The following is a 20,216-nucleotide window of genomic DNA, read 5'->3' on the forward strand; positions in this document are numbered from 1 at the left end:
GCTTCTGAGTGGGAGTCTGTAGCACCTTTGTTTTCATCACTATTATTTTCTAGATGCTGGTATCTTCAAATATGAAGGAAAAAATAAAAATAATGCAATGAATCTAAAGGCACCCATGAATTAAAGAACTTATTTCATAAGCACAAGGACATATCTGCATCCAACATAGGAAAGTCAAATCCACAAGGCCACACTACCTAATTTACAGTTTACCTGAGAAGGTTTAACTACTCACTTCCAGTCAGTAGCATGCATGACCAAGGCCATGAATGGATATTACTGAAAACCCACAATGTTCATTAACGGCTAATTTCAGCAATGTGTATATATGAGCTGAAATCAAGTTGCAGAAGACTTATGATGGTGCTATAGGGTTTTCAAAGGAAAAGACTAGCAGAGGTGGTTTGTCATTGCCGTCCTCTACATCGGGGGTTGTTAAACCCCGGTCTGCGGCCTGGTACCAGGCCGCTGGCGGCTGTGCCTGCCTCTCTCCCCCCCCCCCCCCACAGTGAGAAGCTCACCAGGCCACAAGCGAAGCAGCCGCTGAAGCAGCTGCTTCGCTCGCGGCCCGGCTAGCTTCTTGCTGCGAGGGGGGGGGGAAGAGGTAGGTGTGGCCGCCAGCACGCCGGCGGATGCAAACATGGATGCACAGAGCTTCCACGCATGCGCATTAGTGCCCCCTGCTGGCGCAAATGTGCATGCATGGCAACTCTGCGCATGCATGTTTGCACACAGGTGTTGCACATGCACGGCGCCTGAGCCGCCGGCTCTCCCCCACCTCCGGAGGTGGCCCTCAACCACAAAAAGGTTGGGGACCGCTGCTGTACATAAAGACCCTGGAATACCTTGGTGGTCTTCCTTCCAATGAGTAACTAGGGTCCGACCTGGCTTAGCTTCCGAGATCTAACAAGACTGCATCAGTTTGGTGTAGGCCTGAAAAAAGAAGTTCCTACTTTAAAAAAAAAGGAGAGCCATCATCACATGTTTAGACAGCAGACTTGCACAGTTAAAATAAATATTTAAAGTTCTTAAGCATGAGGTTTATAGTGATCCATAAACCCAGGCACCTGGGATTTTTCTGGACCGACTCATGTAACAATTATGATCAGGCAATGTAACAGTGTGGTTTAGTTCTTCCTTTTGTAGACTAGACCCACACAGACTACAATATAATACTTGTGAATGCAGGGACTCTTGTCTCCTAGAGTATTATGCTGTGATCAGTGAAGTCATGTCTGTAAACCAAGATTTGGTGTACTATTGGCGTCGTTAACATCTGCTGCCTGATCACACTAAATGCTTTTGGTTTATTCATTTATTGTCTGCTTGTATATTGCCCCTCCCCATGGATGGGCTTATGGCAGATCACAGCAATAAACCACCATCAGTAAAAACATCATGACCATCATCGAACATCAATTAAATCATCCGGAAGCCATAATAATACTAAAATTTACCCCCCTGCCCATCTCTCTCCACCATCAGATGAGTCATTCATTGGTGGGTTCCCACCAATGGCAATAGTATTCATATGACCAAACGCCACATCTTTAGGAGGTGGTATAAATGGGATGAGAAAACAGCATTCTGTGTTAAACCTTAGATGGACCTTCACATTGGCAGACACAATTCAGCAGTCCAGTTTGCTCACAACATGATGCACACAGTTCCTTTAATCTTGTGAGCTGAATAACCTATAAGCAGATCCTAAGTACATTTACTCAGGAGTCATAGTGAAGTGAAAGGTACTTCCTTGCTAGAAAACATATCCTGGTACATTCTGCAGTGTCAGTAAAATGAGACAGATGTGTACTGTGCATCACTTTGTGATCAGGCATCAAGAACAATAATTTTGACTGGGTGGGCAGTCCTTGCATACCCAAGGAATTGCTGATCATCACCATGGGATGATAGGTGAATTTCCTCCAGGGCACGCTGGATTCTGGAGACTTTTGGTGGGGGGAATCACTGGAGCATGAAATTGGGGTCACTGTGGGTGGGCAGGTAGTTGTGAGTTCCTGCATGGTGCAGGAGGTTGGACTAGACCCTGGAGGTCCCTTCCAACGCTATGATTCTAACGAACAGGATCTGAAGCACTGCCTTCCTTTTCATCTTCCACCACACCTGGAGTCCAGATTTCAAGATCCATCAATCAGTATTGTGGGGAGGATGGCCCATTGATAAGGTCCAGCCTTACTGCCATGTAACCTCAAAAACAAAATACATGAAATAGTTGGGATTACACTGAACTTGAGGAAATCTCCTTCAACTGCAGTCCCTTGTAAACATAAAATTTTCAGTCAACAATACAGTGACACTGGACATTTTAATTTACTTAAGACATTTCAGTTTATGATGCAACTCCCCAGCAAGCATTACCTTAGTAGGCATCAGCCTACTAAGAAGACATCCCTGTAACAGAATGGCTTTGTTCCCTCTCCCCGCCCCCCAAGCTAAGTATATGTGATGTGGGATCTACAGCAGATGAGCATGAGTGATACTATGCTGGGTATTCCTTTCAGCTCCCTAGGCCCAAGGTATTTGAATGGAGTGGTGAAGACCAAACAGTTTTCCAGAAGTGGAAAAATAGATTCAACACCCAGTTAGATCTAAGTAACCAGCAGCATTCATTAAGTAATTACCACTTCACACAAGAGTGCTCATACAGATGCTGGGGAGGGATCACAAGGATTATTAGCATTCAAAAAGACATGAGCAACTTTACTAGTTGTGGCAGCACCACATGAAGCAAGTGGTACCTGCAATATTACTAAACATTTACACATGGCAATTCAAAGCACTTCAGAAGAATTCGACCCGATTTAGGAATGGTTACAAAAAAATTCAGGCTAAAAATACTTCCAATAAGTAGCAGTACAATCCTAAAACAAATTAAACACTGTTGAGCCCATTTATTTCAATGGGTTTAGAAGGGCATAGCTCTGCTTAGGTTTGCACTGTAAACAAGTTTCTTTCCTAACCCTTGCTCCAGCAAGTTAAAACAGATTAACTCCACAGTGCAAACGGAGGGCCAGGAGAAAATAGCTACCAAATGTGTTCATGACTAAGATGAAATGTGAACTACAGTTTTCTGGCTCAGTCCCTATGCAAGACCAACTTCATACAATTAGTCTCTGGCCTTGTATGAAAATAAGGAATCCTTCAACTTTGCTTTTTAAAAGCTATCAAAGCCAACTAGAGCTTGTCATGCCCAAACTGACAGAAGCACATGTTTTATGTTGTTTACTGCTGTGCCTCACAAATCACATCTGTTACAGACTTCATAATATGTGCATATGAGTAGAGGGGTTAAGTACAAGTGCCATGTGGACCTTGTTGATAGCCACAGTCCATTACTTAGGTATCCTTATGTGTTAATAGCTGCCTACAGAAAACTACCAACTTGTTTCTTCCTTTTATGGCACTTGATGTACATGAAATTGCACAAGGATATGTTGGTGGGCCCAAAGCTACCAGGTTTTGAAGATTTATGTGCAAGATCCAATCTCATTCTGGACAAAGGTGGATCTGAAGTCATGGAATCAATCTGACATGAGCCAGGGCTATCAGACAGAACAGTTTTGATGGTTTAAAAAAAACACTATTTTTGTATGATCTCTTAAGAGAAGTCAGCGTTTTTTGGGGGTTTTTTGACAATCAAAATCTCTGTAATAGAATGGCTCCCCTCCCCACAGCTAAATATATATGATGTGGGTTAAGAATACTTTTAAGAAAAATACTTAATTCAACCAGGATCCAGCTATGTCTTCCCTGGTGTGCATCTGCTGTAAAGAGATCCTGAGGCTCCAGTACAATAAAACACTACATTGGAGTTTAGTCACTGGTCAAAACCAGAAGCTGGCACCTTAGTATGCACTTACAACTCTAGATGCAAACGTCCAGTTATGAACCTCACAAGATTTTACTGGCAAATTAGCATACTATTGCTGGACAATGAAAAGCAAATAAGGTACATCCAACAGGTAAAAACCACACTGGGCACCCAGGCTATGTTCTATTGAAAAGAAAGATGTTTCGTGTGCCATAATGGACACCAAAACATTCTTACGTTTTGGCCTAGTCATTACTGAGAATTTCTCTACTTGATGGGCAACCAGTGTGGCTCAGCCCATGCACTATGCAAAGCATAAGCACCAGTGGTCTTAGATGTTTGTCACTGATGCTCTACTTTTCCAGCTGAGGACAACAATCAAAACTACAGAGATGTATAAAGCTGTCAAAATTTACTGGCGAAATATTTTGCAAGCTTTGTGTAGGATGGAGAAAATTGGATTCCTAGATACTGGTCAAACGTTTAAGTATATAGATATCTGGAGTTTCGCCAGTCCCAGTAAGCGATCCAAGTGTAAGTAGTATTCAAGTGCACAGCTGCTTTCCAGACTACACGGTCAAGTCTTTATAGCCAGTCACCAGCTCTATGATTTTTAGTAACAAAGGAACACAACACAAGCAATTTTTAGAGAAACAGTAATTTTCTGCCCACTCTCAGTCCGTACCATTTCTGCTTAAAAGCAACCCCCTGCATGAAAATTATTAAAAAATTGAACAATACAAAACTTTCTGCACAAAATTTTGCCTCCCTAGGGGCAGATAGAAATTTTGCGCCCTCTTAACCCACGGTTTCCAAATCCTCCTTTACAGCATGATTTTAGCCCCTCGGGGTCTTAACTCACCATTTTCCACTGAGGAATTCTCGAATTCAAATTTGGTTTTCTACCATGCCACCATTTTGTGTCATATAACATGTTTACCACACCTACCACTCTCTTGCCCACCTCAGGTTGTTCCCTGAACAATCTGATCATTTTTTAAAGCATAATGTTGATCTCATTACAACACAATTTTTTCATTCTAATGTAACAACATTATAACATGGGCACAAGCCAGAAGGCGAGGTTTCATGTAGCATTCTCTGTTCGATTACTCATTCATAAATTTCCTTTCCTTTTTATTTTCTTCTTTTTTGGATGGCTAGGTTTTGATACCATGCAATTGTATTATTTCTTCATTCCCCCACCCCCACCCTTTTTTCCTTATATCTCCTGGTTTTCTTTTCTTTACAACAGTATAATGTTCTTACATTACTGCATATGCACACAAAAAAAGTTCCATCATTGACTAAGCACGTGAGGATACATTTAGCATGCTTCATAATTATTGAATTTGTGTATCCAGCTAAAAAGTCACCAAAAGGAGCAGAACTACATCCAACTCTTTTTACACAGCCATATTAAAGCATCACTGCATAAGAAAAAAAAACCTCCCAAACAAAATCAGGAGTCTACCACTGACAAAGTACATGAGGACACATGTAGCATGTTTCATAATTACTGAATTGTGTATCCAGTTCAACAATTGTGGAGGAGCAGGGGGCCTTTGAAAGGGCTACAGCTATGCTGTTCCCCATGATACAGTCGTTTTTTACAATGTTATATTATAACATCACTGCAAATGTGTAAAAAAGGAGAATCTGTTGCTAACAGGGTCATGCCCCTTTTCAAATGAGTGCAGAACACATGGGGGGGGGGCAGATCCAAATATAAGAAAAAATTTCCTGAAATAAATGTCTGTCTGTCTATTTTTTTAGATTTTTATACTGTCCCCCCATAAGGCCCAGGGCAGTTCACATGGAATGTCATGGGATACGTGGAACATCATATAACAGATAACAGTTGCAACATAACATATCAATAACAATTCTAACAGTAATATAAGTTTGACAATAATATAAGTTTAACAAATTACCATAATTAATTCATTGAACAATTTTCAACAGAATAAGGGAGGCTGCAAAATTGGACTTGCCAGGAAACAGCGGCAACACGGAGGTGTGGAGAAGGTCTCAGTTTGAAGTCTTCTGATTGAGTGGGGCGGAATGCCAGCCTGCCCCACCTTAATCTCCTTAATCAGTACCACAGGGTGTCACCTCAATTGCTGAGTAGATTGATAGCCTTGAGGTCTAGGGAAATTATCTTTCTTTTAAAAATCTGGCTTCCTGCCTTAAAGAAGATTGGAAAGACTCCTATAAACACAGCCTTTTTCTGGTTCCTTTTCTTGCATGTGCATGTCATCAGGCCTACTAAGAAGAGAAGCATCTCCAGCCAAACCACCTGTCTCTGTCCATATCTCCTGTTTTGGGGAAGCTTTGAACAATTTCCTCTTAACTTGCCAACCTCAGCACTGCAAGGCTTACAAACCATGGCCCAAGAGCCGTTTGTATAATATGAGAACTTCAATCCCAAAATACAGAATTTTAGCAGTTGGAAGAGTGAATAGCTAACTGTAGCTAGTTATTACAGGGCTGCTTTGGAAGTGTCACCCCATCACAGCTCTTACGATGACTCCATGGGGTTTTCAAGGCAAAGAGACATTCAGAGGCAGTTTGCCATTGCCTGACTCCATGTCAGGACCCTGGTGCTCTTGGAGGTCTGACCCAAATTCTAGCCAAGGTTAGCTTCCAAGATCAGTGCTACAGGCTACCTTACATGAGTGCTGCTCAGAGCAGAGATAAAGAATGACACGGAACCTGTATGAAACTGTGTAGGATTTCAAAGGTTCAGAATGCCAGTGTTTATGCAGAAATGCACAAGTCTTCATCTCTCATTCACTCTCCCATATGGACAAGTAAGGAGGAATGCACATAGCCCCTGCTATTCAGAAAATGCCTATGCTTTAGCAGATGAGAGAGACATAGGTTATATATCTCATTTTGAATATTCCAACTGTTCAAACACATTATCCTTACAACAATCTTGCAAGCTGATATTCTGGTCTCCCATACAGCAGAGGAAAGGTGCCCCTAATGTTGATGTACCACAGTTGCCAAGAGTGTGTGACTGGAAGTCCCCAACTCAAATCATGGCCCAGGGACACAAACTGACCAGCAACTCTCTCAGCCTTGTCTCAGCTATATGGAGGACAAGAACACCAGGTTTCAATACTGCTGAAAAGAATGTGAAGCACTTGGAATACTCAAATTAAGTCATAGAAAGGCTATTACAACGTAGGGTGTATTTGCTACTAAAAGTGCAAGCACTGAGATTTAGGAACTTTCAAATATGCTGGAATAGCCAATAGGTATATCACAGAGCTCACATCATTTCAATAGCTTCAATAACACTGCCAGGGACACCTGTCAGTATTGCTAAATAATGCATATGTAATAACCACCACCATGTTATAAAACAAAGACTAGGTTTTATTTACATCAATAGATCAAGCACAGGGAAACCAGACTGGCTGCCTTTAGCCAACACTTGTTACCTGATCTTTCCCTCTCCCTAACAGAAAGAAGCCCGTCAACTTGAAATCCCATCACCCATTCCAATGCAGTTTGGAAATGAAGGAAGCAGATGTTCAGAACAGAATAAACCCTCTGTTGCAAATGGCTCTCAGGGATGCCAGTCCACAAGAACAGTTTCCTACCTTTCTTCCAATGAAGACAGAAATGGCTGCACTAAAGTTTACACCAAACTAGAAGGGGGCTGCAAAAGAGGGTATCAAGACCAACATCTTTCACTCCCGCAACACCTTTCCCAGTCAGTTTGCCTGTGTGTGAAGATGTTTATCCTGACATCTCCCTGGGGCCAGACAGCCCTATGTCGTTTTAAACCCTGGCAAATCCGACAGGCCTCGGTATTGGAAATCTTTCTCCCCACACACCTTCTGTATAAGCCCCCACTCACTCAACTCTTATCAAGAGACTCAAGAGCCTATTTTTACATAATATCCCCCATGACAGTCAAGCTATCGCCCTGGAACATGACGTCAAGACTCTTTACCCACCTATGCAAAGGCCCAGGAGCTCTTCAGGTGCCCCCCCACCCCCGGCTCGCTTCCCCTGCTACCCCAAAACGAGCTTGTGGACTACAGTCCCTTAGAACTCTCCCCCCACCACCCCACTGGCCTCTGCTGCTGGTTCTCACGCCATGCTTCCCTCCCCCGGGGCCATCACCCAGGCTTCTGGGCTGGGTGACTCCCCCCCTCCCCCCGGCCACCGCCCGGGCCCCTCGGAGCTTCCTCGCAGACCCCTAGGCCCCGCCCCACCTCCGGGCTGGGGCGGGGCTTCGCGGCACCCTCGCGCCTTATTGGCCGCGCCGCCCGTCATTCTTCCTCGACGGCTGTGCTCATTGGCGAGGCCAACCTGCCAGTCACCGACGAGGCGGAACCCGCCGCGCCAGTCTTAGAGGAGTTGGGCTTTTCTTGAGGGGAGGGAGGATAGAGTAGAGCAGAGGCAATGGCCAAACTCACCTCAGGACCGGAGAGCGGGGGCTGGAAATTAAGTCGCCGGCGATACGTGTTTGGGTTTTTTCGCCCCCACTCTCTTAAAAAAAGACCCCGGAGTCCCTCCGCCTCACGCCGCCACTTAACGGGGTCTTCTCCCCAGCCTCGAGCGCCGGCCCCCAAAATCTTGCTGTGGTGTAGTGTGGCCCAGCCCCCCCTCCTCTTTCGCGCGCGGAGCTCTCGCGAGACTTAAAGGAGAGGCGGGGACGCCGAGCGGCTGAGCCAATTGCAGGGGAGAAGGGCGTGGCCGCGGAAGGGAGGGGGCGTGGCCGAGGCGCGAGAACCGCCTTTAACGACTCGCGCGCAGGTCGCTCGCCTCACTTTCTCTCCGCGGGTTGAGCGCAGCGGTGGTGCCTTTGGAGTTGAATTCTGGGCATGCGCGGAATTAAACTTGGTGGGGTTTGGTTCTGTTGCTTTAGAGCCCAACAGGGCGACCCACCTGAGTCCGTCTCCGGAGGGGGGCGAGTGGGAGGCGCCGTCTTAGCTGGCGGCCTGGGAAGGTCTGCGGAGCTCTGTAGAGTTGGTGAGCTTTCAGGGTGGATTCCCTCGTTTGGCTTGGGGCAGGCGATTCCCGTAGGATGCTTTTGGGGAGCGTCGATTTAAAACGCCAGTTAGTGCCTTTTTTTTTAATTGAGTTTTTTAAAAAAAGTCTACCTAAAGTCACAAAATTTGAGTCCAATGGCACCTTTAAGACCAACAAAGATGTATTCAAGTGGTGAGCTTTTGTGTGCCTGCTTTCTTCCTCAAACAATGCAAGCTTCAAGCTCACACCCTGAATAAATCTTTGTTGCTCTTAAAGGTGCCATTGGGCTCATATTTTGTTGTGCTACATCAGGCCAACACAGCTACTCACTTGAATCTAAAGTCATGAAGTAATGGGGTCTGGTTGGAGTATCAAAAATATCAAAGGAGAAGGAAAAACACCTTCAGGGTGTCTAAGTTCATTGGGGAGATGTGAAAGAACTTACTAAAGAAACCTATGCAACCTTTGCCTTCTACTTGTCTTTTTTGTACTTCAGACTAATATGAAGAAGAGTTCTGTGGTGCTTGAAAGATTGCTTATTATGTTGTGACCTTTTGATCTCCCACATGGTGTCTGCCAACAGATTTCCAGGTGTTTTTACCCTGAGCAGGTAGAGCAAGGTATGTCTTTGGCCCCACAGGACATCTGATTGGCCACTGGAGATTTGATTGGCTAAAATTTTTAAAAAGTTGTTTTGACTGCAGCTGCCACCACAATACAAGGATTTTCACAGTGTGGCTGAAGGGATTCGGGCAGCTGTTTTCTGGCTGGTTGTGCCTTCTGTGGCATAATACTTCCCTGGTTCACCCAGGGCAGGAAACAACAAAGGTTAAAACAATCATACAAATTTAGACATTAAAACGTTTTAAAAACCACCTCTTATAATAATAGACCTTTCTGACATCTGTTTTGTAGCTGCACTCACCATATGGTGTCAAAAATCCAAAGGTGCCCTCAGGCTCAAAAAATTGGGCATCCAGGATTTAGTTGGGGCTGCCTTTGTTTCTGTATTCTTACAATGGACCAGCAGCAATATAGGCCTGCAATATCAATCCAAAACTGATGGGGCAGTATGTGGAGAGACATCAGCATCCTTACCCTCCATTTCAGGTGCATTTTTGAAGTTTTAGATTAATCGAAGAATGTGTTTGCTTCCTGGCAGCAGACTAACTTCACACACTGAAAAGTTGATCGACACAATGTGTACAATGAGACAAGAGACTCAAAATTATGAACTGTGCCTCAAAATCAGTGGTTCTCAACCTGGGGGTCAAATGACCCTTCCACAGGGGTTGTGGCAGGGTCAGCAAATCAATGTGTCCTAAAAATCAGTTTTGTCTGAAGGAGGGTTCCTGCATACGAAAGCTGAATAAATCTTTGTTGGTCTTAAAGGTGCCCCTGGACACAATTTTTGTTCTTCCAAAACATTGGTTTTCGTTACTTGGTTCGTACCCAAAGGGGTCCCAAAGTGGCCGACATCGCTCCTATTCCATTTCATCCACACAACAGCCTCGTGGGGTAGATCGAGAGAGAGCGTTTGTCTGTCTGGAGCAGCGGAAAAGAGCGAGATCGGTATGGTGGGACAAGAGGCAGAACTGAACTGAGAAACCCCAGAAAAAATCAGTTTATATACTATTGTGAACAGTGGATCTTCACACCATTGGTCAGTTTGGGTTGAATTTCTGTGAAAGAACACTTGCATAATTTGATGGTTGGGGGGGTCACCACAACATGACGAACTATATTAAAGGGTCACGGCATTAGGAAGGTTGAGAACCACTGCTCTAAAGGCTACAAGAAGTAACATTGTCAAAGCCATTGGGCCAACCCTCCCTTGCATCTGGATGTATAGTCCAATGTGCATCCCACTAAAAATAATGCAGTGCAGAAGAACAACAGCTGCAGTCAGCTTCTACATTCTGCCCTCTAAGAGGGTGTCAGCTCAGTTGCTTCAACAGTCAGGAAGCATTCTCCCCACACCCTACCCATGTCCCTTTGCAAATCGTTCCCAAAGTTTGGAAGTATGTTGAGGGTGTCTGTCATTTCACTGAGAGATGTTCAGGAGGATAGGTCTATCTGTGGCTGTTAGCCATGGTGACTGAGGGAAATGACCACGTTCAGAGGCACTAAACTGCTGAATTTCAGAGCCAGGAGACAACACAAAGGGAAGGTCTCTATTCTCTATTGTTGGCCCTCCAGGGGAACTGGTTGGCTGCTGTGTACGACAGGATTCTGGATGAGATGGACCACTGATTTGATCCAGGAGGGCTTATTCTTAAACACAAGTCATGAAGCGGAATGAGAAGAAAGTTATATTTTGCGTAATAGAGTCAAGTGAGTAACCCTGTTGGTCTGAAGTAGCTGGACAAAGTTTGAGTCCAATGGCACCTTTAAGACTTAAGTTTTATTCAAGGTGAAAGCTTTCGTGTGCATCGCACACAGGCACATTTGTCTGATGAAGTGTGCTGTGCATGAAAGCTTACACACCTTGAATAATACTTAATTGGTCTTAAAGGTGTCATTGGAATAAAATTTGGCTCTTCATTTTGCATAATAGTATCACTTCACTAAATCAGTTCCCCTCCTGGAATCTTATCGCCGTGAGTTCACATGGTGAATTCTCCAAGGACTCCAACTTCCAGCTAGTGCCCACAATGCTGGAGGGCTGTTATAATGCAATACCTCTGTGTCCACAACCCACCAAAGTTAGGTGCATTTAAGCTCTAATCCTGCTAGATGGCTAGGTTTGTTACACCCCAGTCATTAAAGGCATCCCACATTACAAATTATATTATCTTATTTATTTCCTCTCCCAAATGGGGGTACCAAAAGTGGTTTACAACATTGTTCTCTTTTCCGCCACTATGTCTTCACAGCCACCCTAGGACGCAGATTAGTCTGAGAGAGAAAGATCATGCAGGACTCTAACCACTACACCAGTGGTCCCCAACCTTTTTATCACCGGGGACCGGTCAGCGCTTGACAATTTTACTAAGGCCTGGGGGGGTAGTCTTTTGCTGAGGGACACCACCACCACCTGAGCCCCTGCTCCACTTGCTTTCCCGCCGGTGCCCCTGACTTCTTGCCACTCACTGGCGGGCGCTGCCAGCAGCAGCTGTGCAGTGCCATGCCGAGGAGGAGCCCCAGCCATCATGGCCGCTGGAGAGCACCAAAGGTGAGCCGGTGGCAGAGTGGCAGGGCAGCCCCCGAGGAGGACGAGGAAGAGCCGCAGCCCAGTACCGACTGATCCATGGACCGGTCCCGGTCCCCGGATTGGGGGTTGGGGACCACTGCACTACACCGCAGTGGCTCTGTTGTGTGTATCTCAACTCCAAAATTTAGTGGTTACCCTCCATTATGGTAGCGATTTCTGCCTGGGACTTAAACGCACAAATTATTTTTCTGTTAATGGAAGCAATGCCGTGTGCAATTCTCTGCTTTATGTGTCAACCGAGTTGGACAGAACTTTAATTAAGCTTTATGTTACGGGGAAGGGAGATCCACTTTGTGAGGCTGGGTTGGCAGTGTTTTAATTCTGTGTCTTGCGGCTTGGTTTTCCACGCTAACAACCGAGTGACTGGAGGATTATAGCTCGTTTGTTTTGCATGAGGCTGAAATGATTGACATGATTCGTACTGGATGGTTGGCTTTTGCTAATTATTGTGCAATTTGCTATGGCCTATGGCTTAAATAATAAACTCATCGTGCTAATGCTCCATTGGTCCTGGGGTTACTGAACCCAAGGAAAGTGTAATTATGATCCGTACCCACACACATCACTTAGAGCAATAACTACATTATCATTAGACTGGCATAGCCTTCACAAGTGACCACGGGAGGCAAAATGCTACCTGTAAATATAAGGTGTGACTCTAGTTAATTTGTAAACCTGTAAATGTGTATATTGCTATGTTACTGCTTATGTTACTGCTGTCTTCTAACCTTCCTTTGGTTTGTACAAGAATGTTTTATCACTCGATGACCGTGGCATCAAGGGACAACCTGGACAGGTGAATGGATCATCCCTGTTGGAACTGCTGTACCTCCTCACATAATCTCAAACGATAGTTTTCAGCAGCAGCAGCAGCAATTCTCACATTCAGCTGCCATTCAGAGACATCAAACAGCAGGCAAGCATGTTTGAACCAGGCAGCTCTCCTTTCCTTTTGGGACAGGATATTTCTGTCTTTTGATATTTGTATGGCAAGTTCCTCCTCCTTCCCTCACTTACCCAGTTCCCCTCCTTGCTACAGTTCCCACGCAACATGGCTAATGGACATGCAGGATCTGTGATCCCCAGCATAGCCTTTTCAGTGGTTGAAGAGGACAATCTCCTTTCTTTTTAACTGCTAGGCAAGCTGATTGGATCCAGCCCAATTCAATTACATTGGGAAGTGTTTCAAACTCCCCCCCCCCCCCGTTCCATTCCATCAATCTTTCTGACCCAGTGAATGCTTACCCACTTTTAAGATGGTGGCCAGTGGATTTCTCTTCGGTGAGTTATGCACTCTCCTATGATGGAATAATTTTAGTTAGAAACACCTACCATTCTTGTAATATTACATATATTCACAAAAGTAAACCCTATTAATACTGCTTCCCCCCTGATTTGGAAAAGCTGCTGGCAGCTGTTAGGGAACTCACCGGCAGGGGCAGCTCTCATGCAGCAGGGATCTGCAGCCTCTGAGCCTCGGAGGCAAGTGGAAGGAGGAGGGGTGGTCAGGGGTGGGGGATAGAAGGCGATTGGCTGGTTGCTGGACAAGCTGGTTGGAGGAGGAGGTACTTAGGGGCGGGACAGCCACCCTGAGCAGGTGTTAAGCGCTGAGTGGCACTTAAGCCTTGAGACACGCTCCTCCTCCAAGCCCTTGCCAGAAATATATATGGAACAGATACCGCCCTCCCCAGAGGCTCAGGGCAGTTTACATTAAGGTGACCAGATTTCAACATCGGTAAAGCGAGACACAATTGACCGGGGGGGGGGGGTGGTTCTTGATTTAAAATTTGGTCTATATGGAGCAACAAAAAGTTTCATAGAACGCAAAAATAGTATTGTACTATATATTTTTAAATTTCAACTTAAGTACAATTTGCCAGGTGCTCCCAGATGTCCCTCCAAAAGTGGGACAAATCTGGTCACGTTAGTTTACATATAACGATACAGATAAGTCAGATATTTTGCTAGAGATGTGGAAGGTTAATGCTTTTTTTCATAGAAAGAGCAGGCTGTACATTACTGGCATGTAATTGAGGACACAGAGGCTAGGGAAGTGAAGAGGAAGCCTAGGAGGAGGCTTGAGAGTAGAGGGAGGAAGAAAGTCTGAAGGAAAGAAGCAGCCAGCAAACTATGTGCCAGTGAGAAAGGAGCAATGGAGAAAGTGTTCATGAGATTATAAGCATAATTGCCAACATTGGGTTGGAAGATTTTGGGGAGGGGCAGGACCTCAGTGGGGGACAATGCCACAGGCTCCACCCTCCAAAGTAGCCATTTTCTCCAGCGGAAATGATCACTGTTGTCTGGAAAGGAGTTCTAATTTGTGGACATCTCCAGGTCCCACCTGGAAGTTAGCAACTCTAGTCATAAGTGACATATATACCATTGTGCTAAAAAGGAAAAAAAAGAAGTAAAGGGACAGGTGGGGTCAGTCACATCAGAGATACGAAGATGTATTACTTTCCCATGCTGATCTGAGCTTTAGCCTGCCTGTTCTTTGGTTACAGTGCCTGGGCTTGAAGTTAGGCTTGGCAGAGGTTGGAAAGACCCCTTCCAAAATAAAATTAGAACCAATCCCCCCCCCCGTGCATGTACACACAACACACACACACACACACACACACACTGAGCAAAAAGGTTCCCTTTGTACAACAGCTGTTTCTTGCTTACTGCCTGTAGTGCTGGGAGAGCCTGGTGGTAAAATGAAGGTAAAATAAAGGAAAGAAAGTAGACAAAACTCATACTCTGCTGGAGTGGAGGGGGGGGGGAGGGGAAGAAACAAAAAGGCTGATTAACCTGGCTCTGACTGTAAAAAAAAAAACCCATAATTGCCTTGTTAACAATAATGTGTCATTGGGAGTAATAGACTCAAAACTGACAAAGATTAAGCAAATGATATGTAAGTGAGCTAGACACTATTTGCTGCCATTTCCATTAATTAAATTTATGAGCCATGGTGCTATTTAAACCACAGAGCTCTGCTCTTCCAGCAGTGCTGGGGGGAACGAGCTGCTGAATACCCTTGGGTCTAGACAGGCTGAGAAACAACAATTGGGAGGAAGAGGTGGGGGGACGAAGTAGGAGATGGCAAAGCCCAGGGGAAAAGCTGTGGCCCTCTGGTTTAAAACTGCTGCTCTGCCGTTGCTTGCCAGGAAGGGAAACTGTATTGCTGGCCACAGGAATAAACAGCTTTAAACGGGGATTAGATAGATTAATGGAGGATAAGTATCAATGGCGACTAGCCATGGTGACTGAGGGGAACAGTAGGCCTCTGAACCCCAGAGCCAGAAGGCAACATCAGGGGAAGGCCTCAGCTTCTTGTGCTTCTTGTGGAGAGCCAGCTTGGTGGTGTGCTTAGGAGACGAATTCTAATCTGGTGAGCCAGGTTTGATTCTGCGCTTCCCCACATGCAGCTAGCTGGGTGACCTTGGGCTTGCCATAGGATTGATAGAGCTGTTCTGACTTTTTTGCCTTGTGTGACAGCAAGCCAGCACTCAAGGTCCTACCCAAGCAAAGTGTGAACCTCCCTTTGTTCCTCCTGAACCAAACTCAGAATGGAAAATTCAGGCCCAGGACCTAGGATGAGGCATTCCTCTCTTCCAAAATCATTACAGATAGCGTCTTGTCAACAGTATGTCAAAGCTGACATCGGAATCCGAAAGTCAGAGCTGGAAAAAAAAAATTAAATTGGAGCACAGAACCTTAAAACTCCCGCCATCTCCTTCCAGGCTCCTTTCCAATGCCTCCATCTAGGCCTGGGCATCAGAACCGCCTACATTACATTGTTTATTTATGCAGTCCTCAAGGCCATGTACTGGAAAGGGGGGGGGGGGATGAACTCCAGAAGCTTCAATATTAGTACAAGTCTACAGCAAATAAAATCAGAGTCCAGGGGCACCTTTAAGACCAACAAAGATTTAATCAAGGCGTGAGCTTTCGAGTGCAAACACCCTTCCTCTGACGAACTGTCTGATGAAGGGTGCTTGCACTCGAAAGCTCATGCCTTGATTAAATCTTTGTTGGTCTTAAAGGTGCCCCTGGACTCTGATTTTATTGTGCTACTTCAGACCAACTTGGCTACCCATTTGAATCTACAGCAAATAGTTTGCTGGGGGATGGGGGGGAGCACAAAAATGTTAAAATTTCTCTGAGCAGGGACAGTTGGCTCTCGTAGGTTGTCATAATGGAAGCAATATGAATTTGTTATACCCAGGAACCTGTGCAAAGCAAACATACCTCTTCTCTTCCTTTAAAGTCATCACAATTTGCCACGTTATCCTTTTGACCTTTGTTCCTTAAACTGTATTCTGTAGTCAACCACAGTGCCCAATCAAGGTAGATGTGGAATCCACACACGCAAAACGTTCAGGGTAATTGGAGCTAGCAATTCCCTTCTCTTTTATCACAAATACCTCCACATTCTTTAACAGAGTTACTAATTTATCATACAGCATTTCTGGGTGTGAAAACATCACAACTGATAAAAGGCAGCGCTGCAATTGTACTCTGGCCTAATTTCCAGCAATACAAAACACCTGAAATGCAAGGGAACAAAGGCACGGCACGGCTACCCAGCTCAAACATTGTGTTTTATACAGAGATACCAGGAGCATACTTTGTTGATGGTGGGAAATTCTGCTTGCCACTTTGCCATGATGGCATGACGTGAGCATCAAGTAGGACCCTAGGAAGCCCTCCTTTCCCCAGCATCTATAGCAGCGTCAAATTTTCCTGTAATTGAGGACATATTATTAACAATTCATTAATTAGTGGGTACCTTCATTTACCTTGCCTTTCCCCCTGAATTCAAAGCAGCATATATCCATCCCTCCAACTTTTGCAGTCAGAGCAGTGAAATCGGCTGCCTAAGGAGGTGGTGAGCTCCCCCTCACTGGCGGTCTTTAAGCAGTGGCTGGATAGGTGCTTTTCACGGATGCTTTTAGGCTGATCCTGCATTGAGCAAGCAGTTGGACTAGACAGCCTGCATGGCCCCCTCCAACTCAAATGATTCTATGATTATCCTATGATTTTGGTCCTCACAACAGTTCTGAGAGGTAAGGTAGGCTGACAGTGTGTGATTGGCCCAGGGTCACCCAGCAAGTTTCCATGGCAGAGTGGAGGATTTGAACCTGGTTCTCCCAGGTCTTAAGCCAACGCCATAACCACAGCACCATACTGGCCAGCACATATCCCTTCTCCCTAGTGTCATTTACGTGAAAGAATCTCTCTTTCAGGCAGGACGTTCACAACACAGTTCGGATACAAAGTTGGTAACGGCCCCCTTGGTCACTTAACGCCCTTCCCTCATTTAGCCTGTTTTATCGTTGGCCGGGCTGTCTCTGAATGTTATCAGCAGCAGGTTTCCAAAACACAGGCACAACTGTAACAAACACCCAGCCGGGCTGGTTGCCCAGCAACACCAAATTGCTAGGGTCAGATTGCTAGGACCAGCTGTGGGTCTTCGAACAAGCCGGGACTCGTCCCAAGACAGGTCAGACCCCCCTCAGAAATCCCCAAAGCAATGTTGAGCTGTTTGTTTACACAGAGGGAGTCCTATCTGGGTCAGATGAATGGCGCAGCATACTAGGATAGTTCTGCAGAAAGAGTACAAAACCTAGAGACTCGACTAAGGTATTGGCTGAGGTATGAAGTATAAAAACATGGGGTTTAAAAATCTTTTGAAGGTTCGAAGTTCAAGAAAGAAGGGGAAGGGAAGACAGTAGAGGTTTCCAAAATTATGAATGATTTAAGAGAGGGAAGTTTGTTTTTTTCTCCTGCCCTGATGGTAGAATTTCAGGGGAATGATGCTTATCAGAAGCCTGTCTGCAAGTGACAAAAGGAATGTTTTAGTCAGTCCTACAGCTGTTCAAATGCTAGTGGGGAAATTAATCAATGGGAGTGTGTAGCTGAAATATGCCGATGGCATACATGGTTTTCAGTTTATTCAACTGATTAGAATTAATGCATGGAAGTCTTATCAGTGGCTTATAACAGTAGCTAGAATGGGACCTTCATATTCAGGGGCTGTGTTCTGCCACAAACAAGGTGCTACAGACAAGCAACTTGAGAAGACCAAACCTTTATACATGGCTTAGGAAACCTAATGTTGGACCTTGTTCTTATTCACCAGGGCAATTTTTTATGTTCGCTTCTAGGTAGCTACTTCTAAGCTGCTACTGTCTGGAAATGCTACACTAAAGAGCCTGGACACACTAAACCAACAGAAATCATGCTTCTAAATCTGGGCAAGTATCCACACAGGTCAGTAGAAACAACCGCATGACCTATGATGGCCTAAATGAGCATCAGCATCCATTTGTAATGAACTATTCTGGGATCTTTCCTAGGTGTACTCTTTGGGCATCAACTTCTTTGGGTTTAAGACAGAAGACGCATCATCACACCTTAGCAGAACAGGGCCTGTCAAGCTCTTAGTCATCATAAATGGGCCAATATAAAGTGGTGATTAGTATGCTGAGCCAGGACTGGAAATCTGGGTTCAAGTTCATTCCTGCCATAAACTCTCTGGGAGAACTTGTTTACAACTTGAATAAAACTTTGTTGGTCTTAAAAGTGCCACTGGACTCAATTTGTTGTGAGATCTTGCACCATTTCCAGTAACAGAGAGCTCTCAGAGGTCTCTCAGTCTTCCCTACCCCACAGGGTGTCTGTTGTGGGGAGAGAAAGAGTAGGAGATTGTAAGCTGCTTTGAGACTCCTTCAGGTAGTAAAAAGCGGGATACCAAAAAACAAAAAAAACAAAAACCAAACCCTGCTCTTCCTCTTCATCTCTTGTTGTAGTGGATCTCATGAGGATAAAATGATGGGTTGGATCCAAACTAACTTTCCCACTAATGGAAATTTCTGCCAATTCTCCCTTGCCTGCTGCAGGCTTCCCCCCACCCCCACCCTGTGCCACTCCACAGGATCCCATCCTCCAGGAGCAGCATTTCACGGTGATTAGTGGGCTGCAGTGGGAGGAATGAGGCCAGAAAGCCCTATTCTGCTGATGGAAAATTTAGTCTCTCCGTGGGCTGGATTTAGCAGAGTATTTCCATGGGCACACAGACTTGGGCTGCAGAATATCACTTTCTCACCTTCCCCTCACCTTGCACTTCCTGTGGCAGTCCAAAATGCAGTTCTTGTGCCCTCGCAAATGCTGTACTGGATCCAATCCTGTATTTTTTTGCCAATTACAGCCTTCCAATTGTCACCTTCTGGCTGTACCCCCACATAAGATTGACCTCTTGGCATCTCCCAGAGCCCGGTCTTTAATGGTAGTGGTTTCCATGTTGTAGATTAGGATCCTGGAACAGGTGAAGGGGCATCGTCTTCACAAGTTCTGAGAAAGCACTTTAAGGTCATTTTGTTTGCAAGGACTTTTAATAGGGATTTGAACTGCAGCTGTTTTTTAGTGGGGGATATTTAATTTTTGTTTTAATTTGGAATTGTAAGCTGCCTTGAGTCATGAAGGCAAGAAGGGTTACAAATATTTATAGAAATAAATGTATACTGGCTGGCCCACACTCCTTGAAGGATGGGTTAAACATGCAATAGAAATGCAATGGATCTTACCTAACAATTATATATAAGCCTAAGAGAAAAGCACAACCATTTTTTTTGCATGAAAAAAACCACAAGATTTCTCAGACTGAAACTGAAGTTTCAGGCTTTGAAAATTCATGTTTGGCACAGACATCACATCACGGATATAAACGCAAGGATTTGAAATACTTCACTTTGGATATGAGCCACGAAGATCAAGAGCCAGCTAGACATTCACCAGTGGGCAAACAGCAGAATTTTACTGTGTCACAAAACAAGTGCAAAGTGATGATTTTAGCATTACATAGCAAAGAATTCACCAGCTATAATTTCCAAGCACCAAACTGGCCTTTTAATACTTTCCAGTAAAAAGTAATTTTGGTAGCATAAGCTTGTTTGATTACATCATTTAACTGTTTCCGCGTTCCTCCAAGCCTGGAGTATGGCTAACAGTTTCAATTTTGTTAGCCCAAGATGTGGACCACTGATGTTGACAAGCCTCAACATGATGTTGACAGCCCCAATGCCTTGTATCACCATGGATCACTGCCAAGGGCATTTAAAAGAGAAAGAGAAATGCTTTAAAGACTGATTTTACAGAAACCTAGGTAGCCAAGCTCATCCAAAACAGAAA

General features: G+C 44.8%; 1 protein-coding gene and 1 long non-coding RNA gene across 5 annotated transcripts in view; one reads left to right on the top strand and one right to left on the bottom strand.

Annotated features, from left to right (window-relative positions):
• Positions 1–8,454, bottom strand: part of ATF7 (activating transcription factor 7) — a 115,959-nt gene extending 107,505 nt beyond the window's left edge. For 2 of the 4 annotated variants that reach the window (XM_077329034.1, XM_077329035.1), the window contains exon 1: positions 8,272–8,454. The gene's annotated coding sequence lies outside the window, so the exon portion shown is untranslated. Of the gene's footprint in view, positions 1–5,766; positions 6,051–7,806; positions 7,826–8,271 lie in introns of those variants that run through there. The other 2 variants (XM_077329037.1, XM_077329036.1) reach the window with 2 other exon arrangements.
• A 9,102-nt stretch (positions 8,455–17,556) lies between these two features.
• On the top strand, positions 17,557–19,263 carry LOC143833338 (uncharacterized). The gene is made up of 3 exons (XR_013229595.1): positions 17,557–17,681; positions 18,194–18,299; positions 18,386–19,263. It is a non-coding gene; the product is annotated as an uncharacterized LOC143833338 (long non-coding RNA).
• Positions 19,264–20,216: the final 953 nt, after the last annotated feature.

The sequence above is a fragment of the Paroedura picta genome, chromosome 3 (genome assembly GCF_049243985.1).
Source record: "Paroedura picta isolate Pp20150507F chromosome 3, Ppicta_v3.0, whole genome shotgun sequence".
NCBI lineage: Eukaryota > Metazoa > Chordata > Lepidosauria > Squamata > Gekkonidae > Paroedura > Paroedura picta.